We start from the raw sequence: 20,275 nt of genomic DNA on the forward strand, positions 1-20,275 counted from the left end.
GCCCACCACAATCAGCTGTTTTGCAGCATGCAGAAAGCTGGGTGGGAGGGGGAGGAGTGAGGATGCGGTGCACTCAGGGGAGGGGTGGAAGTGGGTGGGAAGAGGCGGGGTGAGGGTGGAGCGGGGTCGGGAAGAGGTAGGGCAGGGATAGGGCCTGGGGCAGAGCTGGAGTTCAAGCACCCCCTGGCACTTTGGAAAGCGGTGCCTGTGGTTGTACCCACATTGGTCCCAGGACATTAGAGAGGGAAAGGGGGTGGGGGTGAGGTAATATCTTCTACTGGATCAACCTCTACTGGTGAAAGAGACACGCTTTTCAGCTCCACAGAGCTCTTATTCAATCACCTGAAGACAAACTCTTGTGGAGCTTGAATGCATCTCTCTTTCACCAGCAGAAGTTGGTCCAGTAAAAGCTATTACCTCACACACCATCTCTATAATATCAGAGTATTTTTAAAAGTAGATTTCTTGGTCACCAACCAAATTAAATGTGTATTTAAAGTCTCTCCCTATTGCTAGAGATGAGCCACAGCGTGGGTCAAAGTCTGAGTTTTCCTCAAAGTTCAGGGTAGTTTAGAATCATAGACTCATAGAATATCAGGGTTGGAAGGTACCTCAGGAGGTCATCTAGTCCAACCCCCTGCTCAGAGCAGGACCAATCCCCAATTAAATCATGCCAGCCAGGGCTTTGTCAAGCCTGATCTTAAAAACCTCTAAGGAAGGAGATTCCACCACTTCCCTAGGTAACCCACTCCAGCGCTTCACCATCCTCCTAGTGAAAAAGTTTTTCCTAATATCCAACCTAAACCTCCCCCACTGCAACTTGAGACCATTACTCCTTGTTCTGTCATCTGCTACCACTGAGAACAGTCTAGATCCATCCTCTTTGGAACCCCCTTTCAGGTAGTTGTAAGCAGCTATCAAATCCCCCCTCATTCTTCTCTTCTGCAGACTAAATAATCCCAGTTCCCTCAGCCTCTCCTCTTAAGTCATGCGCTCCACTCCCTAATCATTTTTGTTGCCCTCCGCCGGACTCCTTCCCATTTTTCCACATCCACAGTACTCCAAATGAGGCCTCACCAATGCCGAATAGAGGGGAATGATCATGTGCCTCGATCTGCTGGCAATGCCTACTTATAAAGCCCAAAAGGCCATTAGCCTTCTTGGCAACAAAGGCACATTGTTGACTCATATCCAGCTTCTCGTCAACTGTAACCCCTAGATCCTTTTCTGCAGAATTTCTGCCTAGCCACTTGGTCCCTAGTCTGTAGCAGTGCATGGGATTCTTCCTTCCTTAGTGCAGGACTCTGCATTTGTCCTTGTTGAACCTCATCAGATTTCTTTTGGCCCAATCCTCTAATTTGTCTAGGTCCCTCTATATCCTATCCCTACCCTCCAGCATATCTACCACTCCTCCCAGTTTAGTGTCATCTGCAAACTTGCTGAGGGTGCAATCCATGCCATCCTCCAGTTCATTAATGAAGATATTGAACAAAACCGGCCCCAGGATTGACCCTTGGGGCACTCCACTTGATACCGGCTGCCAACTAGACATGGAGCCTTTGATCACTACCTGTTGAGCCCAATGATCTAGCCAGCTTTCTATCCACCTTATAGACCATTCATCCAGCCCATAGTTCTTTAACTTGCTGGCAAGAATTCTGTGGGAGACCGTATCAAAAGCTTTGCTAAAGTCAAGGAATAACATGTCCACTGCTTTCCCCTCATCCACAGAGCCAGTTATCTCATCATAGAAGGCAATTAGGTTAGTCAGGCATGACTTGCCCTTGGTGAATCCATGCCGACTATTCCTGATCACTTTCCTCTCCTCTAAGTGCTTCCAAAATTCATTGCTTGAGGACCTGCTCCATGATTTTTCCAGGGAATGAGGTGAGGCTGACTGGCCTGTAGTTCCCTGGATCCTCCTCCTTCCCTTTTTTAAAGATGGGCACTACATTAGCCTTTTTCCAGTCATCCGGGACCTCCCCCGATTGCCATGAGTTTTCAAAGATAATGGCCAATGGTTCTGCAATCACATCCGCCAACTCCTTTAGCACCCTCGGATGCAATGCATCCAGCCCCATGGACTTGTGCTCGTCCAGTTTTTCTAAATAGTCCTGAACCACTTCTTTCTCCACAGAGAGCTGGTCACCTCCCCCCACACTGTGCTGCCCAGTGCAGTAGTCTGGGAGCCGACTTTGTTCGTGAAGACAGAGGCAAAAAAACATTAAGTACATTAGCTTTTCCACATCCTCTGTCACTAGGTTGCCTCCCCCATTCAGTAAGGGGTCCACACTTTCCCTGACCTTCTTCTTGTTGCTAACATACCTGTAGAAACCCTTCTTGTTACTCTTAACATCCCTTGCTAATTGCAACTCCAAGTGTGATTTGGCCTTCCTGATTTCACTCCTGCATGCCTGAGCAATATTTTTATACTCCTCCCTGGTCATTTGTCCAATCTTCCAGTTCTTGTAAGCTTCTTTTTTGTGTTTAAGATCAGCAAGGATTTCACTCTTAAACCAAGCTGGTTGCCTGTCATATTTACTATTCTTTCTACACATCAGGATGGTTTGTTCCTGGAACCTCCATAAGGATTCTTTAAAATACAGCCAGCTCTTCTGGACTTCTTTCCCCCTCATGTTATTCTCCCAGGGGATCCTGCCCATCAGTTCCTTGAGGAGTCAAAGTCTGCTTTTCTGAAGTCCAGGGTCTGTATTCTGCTGCTCTCCTTTCTTTCTTTTGTCAGGATTTTGAACTCGACCATCTCATCATCACTGCCTCCCACGTTCTCATCCACTTTTGCTTCTCCCTACTAATTCTTCCCTCTTTGTGAGCTGCAGGTCAAGAAGAGCTCTGCCCCTAGTTGGTTCCTCCAGCATTTCCACCAGGAAATTGTCCCCTACACTTTCCAAAAACTTCCTGGATTGTCTGTGCACTGCTGTATTGCTCTCCCAGCAGATATCAGTATGATTGAATTCCCACATGAGAACCAGGGCCTGTGATCTAGTAACTTCTGTTAGTTGCCTGAAGAAAGCCTTGTCCACCTCATCCCCTTGGAGTTTGGATTTGAGGTTCTGATTTAGACCCACTATTGAAAGAGACCTTCTTCCCCTTACAGCAGGTTCGTTTACAATGAAGACTGCATCCACCATCCAGTTTCCTGTATCCGGTTTCCATAGGTTGCAGCTTCATAGGTCACTGAAGGGTTCTAACAAGCCAGAGTCCATATCTGCTATTCCTCAGTGATTTTATAAGTTTTGTTTTCATTAATAGGGAAATCAATTAATTATCAGCTCCTACTGATCAATTACAGACGATAAATGCCAGTTATGGAAGATAAGGAAGCAAGAAAATGTCACAGTTGTGGTGTCTATTTTTTTAAATATAAAAGGTATTATGGGGGAGCCGGTGGCAACACCTGTATTTAGGTTGCCTAACACTTTCCATTATAAAAAATGTTTGAATTTTTTTGAACACACTAAAACCTCCACTGTTTGCAGCATGCCTTTGAAATATGCTGGGGGAAAGCCTCCAGGCTAGAGAGTTGCCTTTTCTTTGTAACATTAAATTCTGTTCAGGTTTTGCTAAGATTTAAAGTTTTGAAAATCACATTTCCCTGCTCTCCCTTGTGTTCCTCAGGACACACTCTAAAATGTTGTGCATACACTGCCACTGGCAAAACAACAGCAGCAGCACCTATTGAATTGCCAGGGAAGGGCAGGTGCAAGCCTGCCCACATATAAAGCCCCTCCCCCTCACCTAAGGGGAGGAGCCACTGGACCCAGACTTCAACAGCGTTTGCAAAGCAAAAAATGATAAAACAGGGATGGGAGTGAGGTCATAGAATCAAAATCAAGAAACCAGATGGAGATACAAAGCAGAGAACCCCGTACAGCACTCACTGCTCACAGGGAGCCAGTGGATACGGCCCAGAGGAACTCTGCCTGGAGACATGACTTAAGGGAGGATCGGAAATATGCCCAACAGTCAGCAGCAGCATATTGCATGGCAACACTTAGGCCAGGAGCTACCAAAGCTGCTACAAAGGGGGTGGCTAAAGAGTCAAGCCGGGCTCTCCTCAACCCCTTTGCACAAGCAGTCCATCTCTACTGCCTCCTCTGGAGGCATCACGTGTGGCAGGAGCTTCCCCACCTCATAAGATGGGGAAAGGAGAGAGTTAAGCTGGGCTTCCTTGACCATGCCTAGACCCAGCACAACTCTCAGCACCCATCCCCACTGCCTAGGCTATATCTACATTTACAGCAGCATATAGAGTACAGCAGCTGCAAAAATGGCTGGCATGGGTATAAATAGCAGGCACTGCTTAGGAGAGTAGAGTAAAGACATGCCAGAACTTTAGGGTATGTACCAGCTCTCTACACATCCAAGCAGTTCCTCCCTCATCTATACTGCTATTTTTAGCAGTGTAGTGTCCCACTGCCTACCCTCTGTCAGAACCTTTCATTGCCAGATGTAGCTACACACTGCAATGTACAGGCCGCCTGCTTTTCACTGTGGTGTGTAGTTACACTTGTCTACACTGGTGGTGGCATGTAGGATAAGGCCTTAGATAATAATCTTCTCCTAGCAGCTAATAAACTAAGCCCTGGTCTACACTATGGGTTTAGGTCGAATTTAGCCATGTTAGTACTATTTTAAAATGACTGCGTCTACACAACCAACCCCCATTCCGTCAACCTAAAGGGCTCTTAAAATCGACTTCTGTACTCCCCACCGAGGGGAGTTGCACACTAAAATTGACCTTGCTGGGTCGAATCTGGGGTAGTGCAGATGCAATTCAGCGGTAGTGGCCTCCGGGAGCTATCCCAGACTGCTCCAATGTGACTGCTCTAGACAGCACTTTGAAGTCCGATGCACTAGCCAGGTACACAGGAAAAGCCCCAGGAAATTTTGAATTTCATTTCCTTTTTGGTCAGTGTGGTGAGCTCAACAGCACAGGTGACCATGCAGTGTCCCCAGAATCGCAAACGAGCTCCAGCATGGACCCAAAGGAAGACACTGGATCTGATTGCTGTATGGGGAGAAGAATCTGTGCAGGCCAAACTCCGATCAGAAAGAATAAATGCTAATATATATGCCAAAATTGCACAGAGTATGAAGGACAGAGGCTACAACAGGGACACACAGCAGTTCCATGTGAAAATCAAGGAGCTCAGGCAAGCCTACCTAAAGAAAAAAAGGCAAAACGGTCACTCCAGATCAGAGCCCAATACATGCAGCTTCTATGATCAGCTGCATGGCATTCTAGGGGGGGACCCTACCACTACCCTACCACTGTCCGTGGACACCTGCAAGGGAGGGAGTCTCACATAACAGGGAGGAGGATTTTGTGGATGAGGAGGAGGAGGAGAATGCGCAGCAGGCAAGCGGTTAATCTGTTCTCCCTGGCAGCCAGGATCTTTTCATCACCCTGGAGCCAATACGCTCCCAAGGCAAGATCCCCAACCCTGAACCTGGAGAAGGCAGGTCTGTTGAGTGCACATTTGTAACTACAGTACAGAGTTTAAAAGCAATAATGTTTAATGTTTGATTTGCCTTGAAGAATTGGGATGCATTCACGGCCAGTACAGCTACTGGAAAAGTCTGTTAACGTGTCTGGGGATGGAGCGAGAATCCTCCAGGGACCTCCATGAAGCTCTCCTGGAGGTACTCTGAAAGTCTTTGCAGAAGGTTTCTGGGGAGGGCTACCTTATTTTATCCTCCACGGTAGGACACTTTACCATGCCAAGCCAGTAGCAAGTAGTCTGGAATCATTGCAGGACAAAGCATGGCAGCGAATGGTTCTGGGTTCTGGTCACATTCAAGCAACATTCGGTCTATATCTTTCTGTGTTAGCCTCAGGAGAGTGATATCATTCATGGTCACCTGGTTGAAATAGGGGAATTTTTGTAAGGGAATAGTAAAAGAATCCCGTTTATGCTGGGTTGTTTGCACTTGGCTAAAAGGGATCATCCCAGAGAATAGCCACGTGGCGGGGTGCGGGAGGTGTGTGCTGCACATCCACCTGAAAACCGCAGCCCAACCAGCATTGCTTGCTATGGGAAAGGAGGGCGCTGCAGTTTGAAACCATTCCCACATGTTATGAAGGCGTAAGAAGCCAACCCCACATACCAAAAGGCTTACCATGGCTGTCTGGAAACCAAATTCTGTTGCCCAGCCATTTGTGATGTCACCATACCAGCAGGAGCTCAATATAAACGGCAAGATGCGACCTTGTACCTAAAGCGCATGTGCTGTCTGCTGTGAATTGCTTGATTCACTGTGAAAGAGTCTCCCTTTTGTTCTCAGAAATGTATCATCTTAAATTTTACTGTCCCGTTTTATCCCCCCGCAGGTGCAAATGTTTCTTTCCTCCCCTATCATCTCCATCCCTGAGATTATCGCAGATTAGAAGCTGAAAAAAATGCATTCGCGATTATATGTTTTCTGAGCTCATGCAGTCCTCCTGCACTGATAGGGCAAAGCTGAATGCATGGAGGCATTCAGTGACAGAGACCAGTAAAGCATTAAGTGAGCACGAAGAGCAGAGGCAGGAGGCCAGCTGAGGCTAATAGGGGAGCAAACGGACATGATGAAGCGTCTGCTGGAGCTGCAGGAAAGCCAACAAGAGCACAGACCCCCCCCGCATCCACTGTATAACCGCCTGCCCTCCTCCCCAAGTTCCATATCCTCCTCACCCAGACGCCCAAGAATGTGGGGGGAGAGGCTCTGGGCACCCAGCCACTCCACTCCAGAGGATGGCCCAAGCAACAGAAGGCTGTCATTCAAACAGTTTTGATTTGCAATGTGGCTACAATAAGCAATGTGGCCTTGTCCTTCCCTCCTCCCCCACCCCACCCCACCGGGACTACCTTGTCAGTTCACTCACTTTTTTTTTTTAATTAATAAAGAAAAAATGCATGGTTTCAAAACAATAATTACTTTATTTCCTTTGCCAGCTGTGATCAAAGTGGGGAGGATGGTTGGCTTACAGGGAATTAAGATCAACAAAGGGGGCGGGTTTGCAGCAAGGAGAAACACACACAACTGTCACACCATAGCCTGGTCAGTCATAAAACTGGTTTTCAAAGCCTCTCTGACGTGCAGCACACCTAGCTGTGCTCTTCTAATCACCCTGGTGTCTGGCTGCTCAAAATCGGCCGCCAGGCAATTTGCCTCAACCTGCCACCCCACCATAAACATCTCCCCCTTATTCCCACAGATATTATGGAGCACACAGCAAGCAGCAATAACAATGGGAATGTTGGTTGCGCTGAGGTCTAACCTAGTCAGCAAACAGCACCAATGACCTTTTAACGTCCAAAGGCACATTCTACCACCATTCTGCACTTGCTCAGTCAATAGTTGAACTGCTCCTTACTACTGTTCAGGCTGCCTGCGTATGGCTTCATGAGCCATGGGAGCAAGGGATAGACTGGATCCCCAAGGATAACTATTGGCATTTCAACATCCCCAACAGTAATTTTCTGGTCTGAGAAGTAAGTCCCTTCTTGGAGCTGCTCGAACTGCCTGGAGTTCCTAAAGATGCGAGCATCATGCACCTTTCCCGGCCTTTCCCGTTGGTGTTGGTGAAACGTCCCTTGTGATCCACCAGTGCTTGCAGCACCATTGAGAAGTACCCCTTGCGGTTTACGTACTGGTTGGCAAGGTGTTCCGGTGCCAAGATAGTGATATGAGTTCCGTCTATCGCCCCACCACAGTTAGGGAACCCCATTGCAGCAAAGCCATCCAGTATGACCTGCACATTTCCCAGAGTCACTACCCTTGACAGCAGAACATCAGTGATTGCATTGGGTACTTGGATCACAGCAGTCCCCACAGTAGACTTGCCCACTCCAAATTGATTCCCAACTGACCGGTAGCAGTCAGGCGTTGCAACCTTCCACAGGGCTATCGCCACTCGCTTCTCAACTGTCAGGGCAGCTCTCATCTTGGTATTCCTGCGCTTTAGGGCGGGGGAAAGCAACTCACAAAGTTCAAGGAAAGTGGCCTTACACATAAGAAAGTTTTGCAGCCACTGTGAATCATCCCAAACCTGCAACACTATGCGGTCCCACCAGTCTGGGCTTGTTTGCCGGGCCCAGAATCGGTGTTCCACTGTATCAACCAGCCCCACTGCCGCCATGATGTCCCAATTGCCACAGTCCTGGCTTTCAGGAACATCTGTGTTCATGTCCTCATCACAATCGTCCTCGTGCTGGCATCTCTTAGCCTGGTTTTGCACATACTTCAGGACAATGTGCAAGGTGTTTACAATGCTCACAATAGCAGTGGTGAGGTTAGCGGGCTCCATGCTTGCCATGGTATGGCGTCTGCATGGGTAAACTAGGAAAAAAGGCGCAAAACGATTGTCTGCTGTTGCTTTCACAGAGGGAGGGGCAACTGATGACATGTTCCCAAAACCACCCGCGACAATGTTTTTGCCCCATCAGGCATTGGGAGCTTAACCGAGAAGTCCAATGGGCAGTGGAGACTGCGGGAACTGTGGGATAGATACCCACAGTGCATCGCTCCGTAAGTCGATGCTAACCACGGTATTGAGGACACACTCTACTGATTTAATGCACTTAGTGGGGACATACAGAATTGACTGTATAAAATCGATTTCTAAAAATCGACTTCTATAAAATCGACCTAATTTCGTAGTGTAGACATACCTTAGTCTATTGTGCAAGTGATAAACATCAGTGCTATAATGCTGGAAGTCCATAATTCAAGCCCTGTTGGGTAGTTGTTACAGTTCTACATAGTAGAACTTGTTTCTGCCTTTCCCTTTTAAAAAACTCCCTAGAAAATTACATTAAAAAAGCTTATATTAAAAGCACATGAATTACAATTTTATTGTATTTATGTATGTTGTGTTACTCAAGCGACTTGCATCAAATCTGCAAGACAAGGTTATTGTTAGTAATTTATCAAATAGATTCTTGCTGCAAAAAGCATGTGCTTACATATTTGCTTATCAGCAGAATAGATTTTTTTCCCCAGTTGTTTAACATAAATACAGTTCATTATACAGATGCAATCTGAAGTTACAATCGGGGTAAATTTCTTAAACAAGAAAAATAAGATATAGGTATAGAAAGTGACCAAATGGGCAGGACATTACAAGTTGTAATTATAACAAATAAGACCCTCTTCACTGTAGTATTTGTGTTTAAGTTAAGCATAATGCAGGGGGATAACTTGGAAAGGAAATGGGGTTGTTTTTTTCCCCTTTCATGTATATACAACACACATCACTACTGCTTGTTGATAAACAGAGACTATTACTGAGCCTGATTTATACCACTAATAATATTTCAGCAGGCATTGCCATTCAGTTACATGAAATTAACCCTCTCACCCAAAAGGTTACATTTCTCACCTCTGAAGTAGAGCCGAAGCATCCTGAGAATTGTAACAGTAGTGTTTAAAGTGATTCAGCACTGACAGTCCCCACCACCAAATACTTCAAACTTTCAAGAACCATGTTGTCTATAATTGAGTATTCTTTTTAAATCCATCCAAAGGAAATTGGCGTGCAAAAAGCTGATAAACAATTTTATATTCTCATATAATAACCATACACCAGGTGCATTTCATTAGGATTGTACTTTGGGTGAAATATCTTTTGTTCCTTCAGTGAGTTTATTAAAATTAAATATCTGAAGAAGAATAGAATCAATTAATCTTTCCTTTCAGCCATGTAAATAAATGCCTTGCAATCTGTAAGCAGGAACAAAACAAAACTGACTTCCCTTGCTCCCCATGTTGCTTGCTCACATCACATCATATTTTGTATGTCATGGGAAGTACTGTTCTTAATAAAGTCTCTAATGCTAGAAACCTAGTTTTATACCATGTCAGTCTGATGTAATCTCAAATATTTATGTTTCTAAATTATACTGTTATTAACTGGGTGAAACCTTGTTATGGGTTGAGTTAAAACCTCATTGAGATTTGGTATGAATATGCCCTTCAATTACCATAACTGTCAGGATGCGTTAATCTGAAACACCCCATCTAAGACAAAAGGCAGTTGTGAACCCACCCAAGAGTTTGGACTGAATGGGCAGAAACAGGAGCAGCGGAAGCCCCCTACAAGTGGGAGAGGCCACTAGTGTTTGAACAGTGGCCCCATCCCATGCACCGTCCCTTCTCTCCAAGCCCTCACCCTTGCGTCACCCCTTTTCCCTGAACCCTCATCCCCACGCCGCCTCTTCTCTGAGGCCCCACTTCCGTGCCGCTTCTTCCAACCAAGACTCCACTCCTCGCTCACTCCTCTCCACCTCCTCCCCACACCCTTGCTCGCCCTTAGGGTGCCTCCATCATCCCCCTGTTCTGACGCCCCTGGGAGAAGGCTTTTGCTGAATATTGTTTGTGTTTTGGTATGTTTGGATACTTTGCGGGTGGGGGAAGAGGCAGGGAAGGCTGTTGGTTAAAGAGGCTTGGGCTGTAAGCTAAGAAACTGCTCCGTTTGTTCTTGGTTCCTCCTGAAGTCAGAGACGCAGGGCTTTGTACCTTCCTTATAAATAAATAAGATTACATCCAAAAATACCCACCACCATTTCTCCTCACTGGAACATCTCCAGAGCCCCGAATTTGGACTAGCCACGTCAAAAAGGGGCAACAGCACTAAGAAACAGTGTTGTATAAAGAATCTCTGATGTTTATTTAATAAATTTATTGTACATCATGCAACACCATAGTAGCTGGAGAACGATATACTGAGGGCCTATACTTATGTGTTTGAAAAGTAATTGAAAGACAATCGTTTTTGGCTGTGCAAATAATTTGAGCTTTGCCTCTGATGGTATATTTCTTTCATCATCTTGATTATTTGTTTCCAGGTCTGCTGATTCTAAGATTCTCATAACAGCCCTCATACCCTCCTTGCTTGGAAATATATGCTTCATTTTTAGACACTTAGGCTTTGTCTAAACTACACAGCTTTTAGCGACACTGCCATGTCGACACAGCCATGTCGCTAAAAGTCGGGCATGTAGCTGCTGTTTGTCAACATTTTTGCTGACAAAATACTCCCATCCCCAATGAACGGCGTTCGCACTGTTAACAGGAGAGCACTCCTGCTAACAACACGCTGTTCACACTAACTCTTGCTGTGGCAAAACTTTTGTCTTTTGGGGGGGAAGAGGGTGTTAGCACATCTGAACGACAAAAGTTTTGTCACTCAATTGCCAGTGTAGACATAGCCTTATTCTTTTTTAGTTGCTGACTTTGACAAATCGAAAGAAATGGCTACATGACTTGAACTCGTTTTTAAGTGCTGTGCAAGCATCAAAAGATTCTTCTCTATTGCTTCAGAAAGATGATGTTTCACACTTTCAGATAGCATCCTTGGCATTTTCACTGTCTTGTAGGATTCCACACATTTTATGCAAAACAGTATGTCTAGCCTTAGGGCTTGTCTCTACTACCGCTTAAGTTGATATAAGTTACGTCACTCAGGGGTGTGAAAAAACCACCCTCCTAAGTGATGTAACTTACATCAACTTAAAGTGGCATCCACACCATGCTATTTGGGCAGGAGATGCTCTCCCGCCAACATAGCTTCTGCCTCTCATTCAGGTGGAGTAATTACACCAATGGGAGAGCGCTCTTCTGCCAACATAATGTGTCTTCACCGGAGTGCTCTAGGGATGAAAACGAGGGTCTGCCCAACACTCCCTCCATAACCTCCAAGAGCACCTGATTATTTTGTGGAGGTGCCAAATTATGGTTTGCCCAGAACATTTGATCTAAGAATGTCCCCTCCTTGGCTATACAGTACCTTGTTAGTTTTATACTGTTTATTCTTTTGCCCAAATCCCTGCCCTGGCCCCACCTCTTCTCCACCTCCTCCCCTGAGCACGCGCATCCTAGCTCCTCCCCTCTCCTTCCTGTAAAGTCCTAAGCACTGCCAAACAGCTGTTTGGAGGCTGGAAGCACTGGGAGGTAGGCAGAGAAGCAGGGGGCCAGCGTGCTTGGAAAGGGAGGTGGGGGTAGTGGGGGGTGAGGGGAGCTTGGCTGCCGGTGGAGTCAGCGCCTATGGCGGGCTGCAGGAAATAACTACGTGGGCCGTGTGTTTGAGACCCCTGCCATAGAACTTAACACACCCAGCCTTCACAAAGATTTGTTCCAGGCTCAGCCTAGGGTAAACCACTCCCAGGCACAAGCATTTGTGAAGTTGCCTACTTTAGCACAATCATATTACTGAACATATATGACAACATGACTGAAAGTTGAAGTCTAGACAAGGCCCCTGCCTCCAAAAGTTAACCAACTCATTTTATATATTTCTTTATTCATTACTCTGTAAAGCACTTTGAAATCTACTGATTAAAAGCACTATATAAGAACTAGGTATTATTGTAGGCTGCCATCTGCTTCATGGGATGCAGTGTAAGTGGAGTCCAGCTGCTTGTACAGAGGCCCATGCATAGTTACGCATATACATTTATATTTAATATCAAGCAATAAATCTCAGAACAAGGAGGGATGGAATCTACAAAGGCCCCTTCTGTCTGTGGATTTGTCTTGTTAAAGATGTAGCATTAGAACACCTCCTAACTAACATGTTCTAACAGTCAAGTGTAGACAAGGCAGTGTAGAGGAATGCTTCAGCTAAGCCTGGTGAGCAAACATTAAAGTCTACAGTGTCTTGCCCACACTAGACTTTTAGAACATGTTAGATAGGTGGTGTTAGAATATGCCTTTATATCCTAGTCTGGACTAGTTACAGTGTTTGGGTATAGAATGTAGTATTTAGCCACAGATAACAAGGTGACCAATCACAGAGCAGGAATAACATACTATGCACACAAAGCATTCAAAGCAATATTCGTGTCAACTAGTTTGCAAGCCACCCAGAGTCTGAAATATGTTCCCAGACAACACTGAAGTCATTTAGAAAAAAAAATGAATAAATAAATATTTCTTTGTGACACAAACAGAAGAAGGTGCGAAGCTAAATGTATTGCAAATACTGCACCAAGCAAAACAAAAAACAAAAAAACATAAAATAAAGGCACATGAATAAATTAACTTCACTGTCTTTTCTTGCTTATTCCCTTCTTTCATTTCATCCTTTTTCTCTCTCCCGCCACGCTTAACCCCTTCTATTCATAATCAGACCTTTTCAACTCTCATGTGTTGAGCATTTTCCCCTCTCCTTTCCTTTCTTTGAACAGCTGCACCTCTCATTCTCTTTCCCCTGTGTAGGGGTGAGAGTACAGTTCATTCTCCATGTCTATTCAATACTTTGCCTCTCTACTGAGACTGTCAACAAGGATGACAATTTGTGATGACAAGATGTGATCTGGACACCTGTTCACTAGGAATTAGTCACAGACCAGCTAACATTTAACTCCCTTGTGCTTTTATGTGGTATTGTATTTTACTTTGCAAAAGGATAACTTATTTTCAAACTTGACATACTGTTTAAGTGTACCATCCTATGATATATTCAGTCAATAATGAAGCTAGCTTTTAATTGCAGGAACTTCAAAATTTTTCTTTCAATAACACAGTTAAGTGTGCTAATTGAATCTCAGAGATGTTACACTAGTAACTTTGATTACTTATGCTGATGTTCTCTAGGTCAGTGGTTCTCAAAGCTGGTCCGCCGCTTGTTCAGGGAAAGCCCCTGGCACGCCGGGCTGGTTTGTTTACCTGCCACGTCCACAGGTTCGGCCAATAGTGGCTCCCACTGGCCACGGTTCACCGCTCCAGGCCAATGGGGGCTGTGGGAAGGGCAGCCAGCATGTCCCTTGGCCTGCGCCGCTTCCCACAGCCCCCATTGGCCTGCAGCGGCGAACCGCGGACAGTAGGAGCCGTGATCGGCTGAACCTGCGGACGCGGCAGATAAACAAACCGGCCCGGCACGCCAGGGGCTTTCCCTGAACAAGCAGCGAACCAGCTTTGAGAACCACTGCTCTAGGTCCTGATATGAAGTGGAGTTATACATAAAAATTTTGTAGGCATTAATATAGCTGTGTACATCAAGCATTGTTTTAGAGTGACACTCTGATTGTGTATCAAATATTAACTATAAACAAATCCACGGAGGACAGGTCCATCAGTGGATATTAGCCAAGATGGTCAGGGATGTCAACGCATGCTCTGAGTGTTGCTAGCCTCTGTTTGCAAGAAGCTGGGAATGGACAACAGCGGATGGATCACTTGATGATTTCCTGTTCTTTTCATTCCCTCTGAAACATCTGGCATTGGCCACTGTTGGAAGACAGGATACTGGGCTAGATGGACTATTGGTCTGACCCAATATGGCTGTTCTTATGTTCATATGTTCAAGCCTCACAACACATATATCCAAGGTCCCCCAAAATAAACCAGTTTAATTCTCTTGAGAAGTTTACTATACCTGAAACAGGCTGAGATCAATAGTATTGTAGTGTTAAGGCACGTATTGCATATCACCTGTATTCAGGAAAAACACTTTAAACAGGGACAAGAAAGTGGCCTCCAGTGAATATAGTGGAGATAAATCTATTGTGCTTCCACTAAAGTAGAAGATGATTGGGGCTGTCCAGAAGAGAAAAGGAATAAGGTTCCACTACTTGCTATTTCTATAACACTAATTATTTTATCAAGTTTTAGTCTTGACACAAGGCACCCTTGTGGGGGTGAGTGAATAAGATTGGTAGTGTTGGTTGCGGTGCATGGGATGGGTGGATGAATATGTGCATCAGGTGGTGGTGTGCCATTCTCCAGCTTATTCTATGATATTCTATGAAAAACTAATCTATGATAGCTAGACACATCATCTGCGCCATGCAGCCTGCACCTCCTCTTTGAGTAGACAGTAAACTGCCTTTATTTTCACCCAGCCACATAAAAATACAAGCCAATTACTATAAAAGCCAGAATTCTTTCTGCCTCAAGTACCCTGCTCCAGACTGCACTAGTTAGCTCTACAGCCACACAGTAGCCAAATTCTCATGTCAGTTACAGTGATGTAATCCTCTTGGCTTCAGCAGGACTTCATCCCTGTAACAGAGTGGAGAGTTTGGCCCAGAGCTAGCTGGCCTCTCTTTACTGAAAGGCATGAAGAAACAAACGGTACAATAGGAAAGACTTCTATTGCAATATCCCAAAAGCGATAGTTCTGAATGCAACACAGAGTAGATTGTTAGTTAGTTGTTTATAAGAACAGTGAATTAGACCTTTGTCATTTTCTATTCTTTGTTTTCTAAGTATTGCAACTGTCACATTTTTATTGTATCTTCATCTTATTTTCTTTCACTTAGGCAAACGAGATGCTGCTTTTCAACAAGAAGCTGACTGCAGGGGAAGCATGAGCCCATGGATTTTTTTTTCCTAGTGGGACTTTTCAGAAAGATGTTTGGATAAGGTTGACAGCTACCAAGAGTGAAAATTAAACTTATCTATTTCTCTTAGGGAGTTGTAATTTACATTTTGTATTTGTTTCCTTCTTATTTATATAGGTTATAAAGTTAGGACTGGCCTGGACAACTGGCCCTTTGACAGGTGGGGTGGATGACTGCATAGATGGCAGGGCTGATCTTTGTATGGATGGATGCATTCTCCATTCCTGCTTTGTCATATGTCACATGACATCTTGGAACGAGGCCTTCGCTTGCCCTCAGAGACCTCCTCCAAGTGCAATGCTTCTTTTATTAACAGGGTCAGCTCCCACCACCTTCTATTTACAGACAGTGGTAAACCAGCAACCTGGGGGACAGCTAGCTTCTCAAGCCAACAGGGATGCACAGCCTGTGACCCTATCTTACCCTTCCCGTCATTCCATATAGCCGCCTGGCTAATAAGGCCCGCAGGTGCTCGTCTTTCACCAGTTAGGCATGGCATACTCAGCCAGCCCCAATTCATCTTTTTTAATTTGAGCTGGGCTAACAGGGGCCAGGCTCAGGGTCTCCTGGCCAGCACCCTGTTACACATCTTCTATGTCAGAAGGTAACAGTGCCCCTTTCAGGGTGGTGCTCTGTTGCAGAGCGTCTATCCGGAGGCTGAAACAGGTTTGTTTAGGTTTATAAAGCAATATCCAAAGTACCTAACTAGTAGCAGCTATCGATGAACTCTCTCTCTCCTCATTATATCTTGGACTTGGCCTCACCGTCCAGCCTGGAGGCTGAGGGCAAGGCATGGCCTTATGGTACTCCCTGAGCTATGATCTTCTGCAACCTCTCTCTTCTCTACCTGTGGCCTGGAGTAAAATGATCTAACTTCTAAGGGCCCTCTACCATGAAAGCTGATGAAAAGCTCCCACCAACCTCCTTCCTCCTGTTTGTACAGTCTGTTGGTGATCTGTAGTTATGCCTAATGTAGTGAATTCCAGTGAAAATGCGGTAGGATCAGAAGAGGCTAAAATAGGGAAAGAACAAGTTAAAAATTACTTGGACAAATTAGATGTCTTCAAGTCACCAGAGCCTGATTAAATGGATTCTAGAATACTCAAGGTGCTGACTGAGAAAATATCCAAGTCGTTAGCGATTATCTTCGAGAAGTCATGGAAGACGGGAGAGATTCCAGAAGACTGAAAAAGGGCAAATATAGTGCCCGTCTATAAAAAGGGAAATAAGGACAACCCAGGGAATTACAGACCAGTCAGCTTAACTTCTGTACCAAGAAAGATAATGGAGCAAATAATTAAGCAATCAATTTGCAAACATCTAGAAGATAATAGGGTGATAAGTAAGAGTCAGCATGAATTTGTCAAAAACAAATCGTGTCAAACCAACCTGCTAGCTTTCTTTGACAGGGTAACAAGCCTTGTGGATGGGAGGAAGCGGTAGACATGGTATATCTTGACTTTAGTGAAGTTTTTGATATTGTCTCGCGTGACCTTCTCATATACAAACTAGGGAAATGCAACCTAGATGGAGCTACTATAAGGTGAGTGCAAAACTGGTTGGAAAACCATTCACAGAGAGTAGTTATCAGTGGTTCACAGTCATGCTGGAAGGACATAACGAGTGGGGTCCCGCAGGGATCAGTTCTGGGTCCAGTTCTCTTCAATATCTTCACCAATGATTTAGATGATGGCATATAGAGTACACTTATAAACTCTGTGGATGATACCAAGCTGGGAGGGATTGCAAGTGCTTTGGAGGATAGGATTAAAATTCAAAATGAAAATAGTAAATAGGATGAAATTCAATAAGCACAAATGCAAAGCACTCCACTTAGGAAGAAACAATCAGTTGCACATATACAAAATGGGAAATGACTGCCTAGGAAGGAGTACTGCGGAAAGGGATCTGGGGGTCATAGTGGATCAAAAGCTAAATGATGAGTCAACAGTGTAACACTTTTGCAAAAAAGCGAACATCAGTCTGGTATGTATTAGCAGGAGTGTTGCAAGCAAGACACGAGAAGCAATTCTTCTGCTCTACTCTGCTCAGATTGGGCCTCCACTGGAGTACTGTGTCCAGTTCTGGGTGCCACATTTCAGGAAGTATGTGAATGAATTGAAGAGAGTCCAGAGAAGAGCGACAAAAATGATTAAAGGTCTAGAAAACATAACCTATGCAGGAAGATTGAAAAAATTGTTTAGTCTGGAAAAGAGAAGACAGAGAGGGGACATGATAACAGTTTTTAAGTATGTAAAAGGTTGTTACAAGGAGGAAGAAGAAAAATTGTTCTTAACCTCTGAGGATAGGACAAGAAGCAATGGGCTTAAATTGCAGCAAGGGAGGTTTAGGTTGGACATTAGGAAAAACTTCCTAACTGTCACAGTGGTTAAGCACTGGAATAAATTGCCTAGGGAGGTTGTGGAATCTCCATCATTGGAGATTTTAAAGAGCAGGTTAGACAAACACCTGTCAGGAGTGGTTTAGATAATTAGTCCTGCCACGAGTGCAGGGGACTGGACTAGATGACCTCTTGAGGCCCCTTCCAGTTCTATGATGGAAACCCCTTAAGTCAGTGATTCCCAAATCCCTTGAAAGCTGAGCCTCCCTGCAGTTGAGAAAATTAAACCAATCGTGCCCCATTGTGTATGATTAAAGGCCTACATATTTTAATGTATACCTCTGTCACACAACCTTGGCTAGTCCTTCACTTGCCAACACCTTTTGAGAAATGCTGATGTAGGTTATCATAATATAATACTTTCCTCTTCTTTCTTACATGCTTTGATCAGTAAGGAATACCAATGTTGATTGTTATAACATTGTCACTGGCAACCTAATTACCACCTACTGAAATAGCTGGGGAAGTTCACACATCAAAGCTATTTTTCAGACTCTCTGCAAATTCAGGGAGATGTCTCTGCATCTGTTACACTTTCTTCACATTTTGAAGATTTTCTCCGCATTCGTGACAGCCAGAGTCTCACTTTAAAAATACGAACCCTAAAAGCTGAGACTCTGAAAAACAATTTGAAGGGCACTCCACACATCCCGACTTTGGGGTGCAGGGAGATAATCGCTTAAGACAGCTTTCTCAATGTATAGGTTACGGGTGAGACAGCTTTGGAGGGTTACTTGCACTAGGATAGATTTAAGGTGTATGGTGTAAAAGAAAAAGATTAAGGGAGTAATTTAAGGAAGAGAAGCAAGGAGGATTGGGAAGGAGGAGGAAGAGATTGTTGGTGATGAGAAGATGACAAACAAAGGAGAAGGGAAGAACACAATTCAGAGAAAAATGAAAAGATGGTGCTTAATTTTAGGTTTGAAAAATGTTGGCCTCACACAAAAAGTTTTTGTGACAAATTAACTTTTATTTTTGAAAAACTAGAAAATTCCCCAACAAAAAATATTGTAAGTTAGGCATTTAAGTACTTTTGAAAATCCCACTAGGCTTCTATCTTCATATTTAGGCACCAAAGCACCTTCCTGGCCATCTGCTATTTGCCCAAGGTCTGTGACAGAGCAAGGAATTGCATTCTAGTCTCCGAAGTCTCAGGCTAATGCCATAACCACTAGACTACTCTTCCTCCCTATTACCTGTACATATCAATATTATCTTTGCTAAGTCCCTAACTAAAACCCTATGACCCATAACATGTATGACATAATCCCCTTTAAATCAGTGTGATAGAAGAACCTGCATGTCACGGAGTCCACTCACTGGTGGCACCTCTTCCTACCTGTCCTCTCACCATTTGCCACCTAAGGGGCTCCCTCTTTGTGACTTGGCCCTCTGGCCTGGTGATCACATTTGTTTCCCCTTCTGAGGGCATGTAACAAACTCTTTCCAGGACTCCCAGGCAGTCTGCTGTCCTCTGCATGGCTTGTGCCACGTCCCCAGGGGCTACTAGGGAACCTAGACCCACCCTCTACATCGGGTTCCAGGCCAGGGACCCTCAACCCAGTAGCTCTGGACTTTTATTCTCCCAGTCCTTACTGCTCCTTCCTGGATTGCATCCTACTTTCCCCTTACAGCTTCCTGATCTTCCCCATTATATCAGGGAGTGCAACTGCAGGTTTCTTCCCCAAGCCTGCCAATTTCTTTTCTTTATAGATCCTGTGTAGCTCCTCTCCACAGCTGCACTTCATCTGGAATTAGGCCCTCGCACTCCCTAGGTTTTCTCCAGGTGCAGCCTAACATTAATTGGCCTAATTTACCCCTTCAGGCCTTGTATGGAGTGGACATCCCATCACATTGCATATGATTTAACTTTTGAGTAAACTATATCGCACATTTGGGCCCTGATACTGTAAGCTGCTCCAAGCGGGCTGACTCATGTCCATTGTGCAGAGACTTATTAAAGCGAATGTGGCTCTGTATGGTTACAGGGGTCTGCCCGTATGGAATATATTACAGGATGTGGGCCTTTTATTAACCAATATATAAATAAATAAATATGTTGACAATTCATGCATTTTTACCACCACTTGCTTTGGGCAGATGTATATGGGCTTGGCTACACTTGCGAGTTAGAGCGCATTCAAGTGGCCCCAGGTGCCCTAACTCACGACGGGTCCACACTGGCAAGGCACATAGCGCACCTGGACTCCATGGCTGGAGCGCTCCTGGTAATCCACCTTGATGAAAAGCATAACACTTGCTGCACCCCGGCTGGAGTGCCATGGCATCAGTGTGGATGCTCTGGTCTATTAATGCGCTCTGATTGGCCTCCAGAAGTGTCCCACAATGCCTGTTCTAGCCACTTTGGTCATCACTTTGAACTCTATTGACCTGTCCTCAGGTGACCAACCATCAGACCTGCCCTTTAAATTCTCTGGGAATTTTGAAAATCCCCTTCCTGTTTGCTCAGCAAGGCGTGGAGTGCTCTCAGCGAATCTTTCCAGGTGACCATGCCTCCACGTGCCCG

This window comes from Dermochelys coriacea, chromosome 2 (assembly GCF_009764565.3).
Source record: "Dermochelys coriacea isolate rDerCor1 chromosome 2, rDerCor1.pri.v4, whole genome shotgun sequence".
Taxonomy (NCBI): Eukaryota; Metazoa; Chordata; order Testudines; family Dermochelyidae; genus Dermochelys; species Dermochelys coriacea.